Source organism: Octodon degus, unplaced genomic scaffold (genome assembly GCF_000260255.1).
Source record: "Octodon degus isolate 3935 unplaced genomic scaffold, OctDeg1.0 scaffold00126, whole genome shotgun sequence".
NCBI lineage: Eukaryota > Metazoa > Chordata > Mammalia > Rodentia > Octodontidae > Octodon > Octodon degus.
Window position 1 is genome coordinate 4528336 of NW_004524702.1, and position 3795 is coordinate 4532130.

Sequence of the window (3795 nt, forward strand, 5' to 3'; positions counted from 1 at the left end):
TAAGAGCGCCAGCTGCTAATCTTGCCCACTTCAAAGCCCTCAGGAAACATGGGTGGGGAGATAGCTCAGTGGAAAAGGCACTTCCCTGACAAGCACAAGGGCCTGAGTTCAATCCCCAGTTCTGAAAAAAAAAAAAAAAAAAAAAAAGGGAACATTGTTGTTTTTTTGTTTTTTGTTTTTTCTTTTGTGGTCCTGGGGCCAGGAGCCAGAGTCATACACTGGCTGGGCAAGTGCCCTGCCACTGATGTGTCCCAGCCTTGCATTTGCTTGAGACAGCAAAGTTGTCTGGACTGGGCTCACACTTGCAATCTACTAGGTCCCATTTGTTTGCTTTGTTTCTTTGCCTGAGACAGGCTCTTGCTATGTAGCTCAGGCTGACCTCAAACTCTCGGAGATCCACCACGCCCTGATCAGGCTTTATTTTACAAGCTTTTGCTTGGTGGATTTGTTACTGGCTTCAAAGAACCTTGAGGAACTTGGAGTAACCAAAAAGACTTTCCCAGAGTCCAGTGCCTCCACCCATCCTTCAAGATGCTCTTCTGCCTATTAAATACTTGATTTACAGTGGATTTTTAAAAAGAAAAAATAGGGATTTAAAATCTTAGCCAGGCACGCCCTCAGGCACCAGGAATCCCAGTGACTCAGCAGGCTGAGGCAGGAGGATCCCTTAAGCCCAGGAGTTCTGAGCCTGGGCAACAGTGCAATCCTGTCCAGAAACACAAATCAAACAAATAAACAAACAAAAAATACCCCTTTCAAAATCTTACAGGAAAAATGTTTCAGTACCTTTTTTACCCTACCTTCTCTGCTTGTATATCACATTTACCAGCAGAAAAACACAAACACCAGAATGCACTGTGTGGAGCTGGGAAGGTAGCTCAGTAGAAAACGTACTGCCTGGCAATTGCAAGGGCCTGAGTTCAATCTCTGGTTCTACCAAAAAAACAGCAAAAAATGCACTGTGTGTGTGTGTGTGTGTGTGTGTGTGTGCGCGCGTGCGCGTGCGCGCGCCACCAGGGATCCAACCCAAGGCCTTGCACATGCTAAACACACAGTCTAGGGGCCAGGGAGATGGCTCAGTAGAATAAGCACTTCCCTGGCAAGTGCAAGGGCCTGTGTTCAATCCCTGGTTCCGCCAAAAAAAACTAAACACACACTCTACCACTAAGCTGCACCCACAACTGAAAGTGAACTTTGTTTTGTTTGTTTTTTGAGACAGGGTCTCACTGTGTGGCCCAGGCTGGCCTTGAACTCTCTGTGTAGCCCCGGTTGGCCTCAGGTTCATGGCGATCCTCCTGCCTCAGCCTCCCCAGTGCTGGGATTTTAGGTGTGCATAATCACTCCCAACATTGCTTCTTACCCTTCAGTATACCTCTGCAGCAACCCTGCAGCTGCCTTTGGTCTGCAAGCTGTGACTTCTGTAACTCGGTCCTAAGCACAAGTCCAAGATGTCCCTGTGCTTTGCTTTGAGCCCGCTGCCAGTCCTGCGGTACTGTCCCTGCCTGCACAGCGGGAGGACTCAGCAGATGTGACTGTCGCCAGCAGCTGCCTGGGTTAAAGGCTCTGAAGAACAGCACGACTTGCTCAGCCATGCTGAAAGGTGACCCTGCATGTGACCGGTCACACCAAGACCCCGAGCACAGATAATCCAGAGCCCGTGCTGAGCTTACCAGCCAGGGGGATGGACCGAGGCCACCGTGTCCTGCAAGGAGAGTGCTGTGACTCAGCCACCTATCTGGTGCCTGTGACCTTGACAGGATTTCTGTACCCCACTCCCTGGGGTATAAAAGTGGGGACCTGGGGTTGGGGACCAGGCGGTGGTGTTGGTGAGCCCAGGCTCTGTGCATGCATCGGCAGCAGGCTCTTCTCTAAGGTAAAGATGCTGCCTCTGCGTGTGGGGTGGGGCTGCCTAGATTTCTGGGGGCTGGGGGCCAGCCTTCTTCCAACCATCCACTAGGAGAATGTTCTTTATAGGTATTCTTTGGGGGGAGGGGGGGCATTTTCAGCCTTCATTTTGAGACCGGCTCCTCTGGAATCTTGCTGCGTTCCCCAGGCTGGGCTGGAATGTTGATCCTCCTGCCTCAGCCTCCCGAGGGAGTGGGCTTACAGGTGTGCACCAGCAACGCAGGACAAGGTTTTAATTTTAAAGGTTTTTTTTTTTTTTTTTTTTTTGCAGAACGGGGGATTGAACTCAGGCCCTTGTGCTTGCCAGGGAAGCACTTATTCCACTGAGCCATCTCCCCAGCCCCTAAGGTTTTAATTTTGATGAAGCACAATTTATTATTTTTTAATGGATCCTGCTTCTCGCTGTCACATCTGAGAACTCTTTTTTTTTTTTTTTTTTTTTTTTTTTTTCCGGAACGGGGGATTGAACTCAGGCCCTTGTGCTTGCCAGGGAAGCACTTATTCCACTGAGCCATCTCCCGGCCCCCTCCGGCTTTCTCTTAAACATTTTGCATTTAGATCCCTGGTCCCCAGGGAGGTTGATTTTTGTTTAAATTGGGTTTGGGCTGAGGTGCATCGCTCTTCATTAATGCCCTGCGGCCCAAAGAGCAGATGGAACCACCAGGCCTTTTTCAGTTGGCAGCAAGACCCCCCAACAGCCTTCATTTTCAAGAATGTCTTAGTCACTCATCCGAGTCTTTGCTTCTTCCATAGAAATTTTAGAATCAGAAAATCAGAAAATTTACATGTACCTTTTTATGTTTATATTTAAAAAATCCAGCATGGATTTTTTTGTTTTGTATGTATTTGTTTGTTTACTTATTTATTGGCAGAACTGGGGATTAAACTCAGGGCCTTGTGCTTGCCAGGCAAACTTATTCTATTGAGCCATCTCGCCGCCCCCCTGGCTTGTTTTCTGAGACAGGGTCTCACTATGCAGTTCAGGCTGGCCTGGAGCTCACTTTGTAGCCCAGGCTGGTCTCCAACTCACAACGATCCTCCTGCCTCAGCCTCCTGACTGCTAGCGTTACGGGCCTGAGCCGCTGTGGCCAGCTCCAGCTCAGAGTTGTTTTTTATTTTTCCAGAACCCGTAATTGAACTCAGGCCCCCAAGCGCTTATTCTACTGAGCAATCTCCCCGGCCCTCCAACTCAGATTTGGATTAGAATTACAATGAATAAAGCAGTCGTTCACTTGGGGAGAGCTGCTGTCTTTGCTATGTTTTCTCCCAGTTCACTGACGTGATCTCTCTCCATTCAGTGAGGTTTTCTTGTGTTTCATTTACCAGCATTTCCCAGTTTTAAACAAGCACCTTGGCACCTGCTCTGTTCGTTTACAGCCTGGTGTTTTAATGGGGGTGGGGTGGGGGTACTACAATCAGCTCTGTTAGTTATTGAGACAGGGTCTCACTGTGCCGTTCAGGCTGGCCTCGAACTCACTATGTAGCCCAGGAGGGCCTGGAACCTGCAGCAATCCTCTTGCCTCAGCCTCCTGAGAAAAAAATGGAATTACATTCCAAAGAAATGGAATTACAGGCATGAGCCACCACACCCAGCTTTAACTGGAGTTTTCAAGCTTTTCTTTCTTTCTTTCTTTCTTTCTTTCTTTCTTTCTTTCTTTCTTTCTTTCTTTCTTTCTTTCTGCGGAACCAGGGATTGAACTCAGGGTCTTGTGTTTGCCAGGCAAGTGTTTATTCTACTGAGCCATCTGCCCGGCCCCTGGGCTACTATTTCTTCAAACGTGTTTTCCTGCGCCGCGTCCTTGCTCCACTCCAGATCTCTGGACTCGCCTTATTGTATCCTTTGATCAGAAACCCGCGATGGAGGGACTCGGCTGCAGCCGGGAGGGCGGG

At 48.9% G+C, this 3795-nt stretch overlaps 1 protein-coding gene across 1 annotated transcript in view; it reads left to right on the forward strand.

The window, feature by feature from the left end:
• Positions 1 to 1827: 1827 nt before the first annotated feature.
• Fam240a (family with sequence similarity 240 member A) overlaps positions 1828 to 3795 on the forward strand; it is a 5449-nt gene continuing 3481 nt past the window's right edge. The window contains exon 1 of the mRNA XM_012516787.2: positions 1828 to 1873. The gene's annotated coding sequence lies outside the window, so the exon portion shown is untranslated. The remainder of the gene's footprint in view (positions 1874 to 3795) is intronic.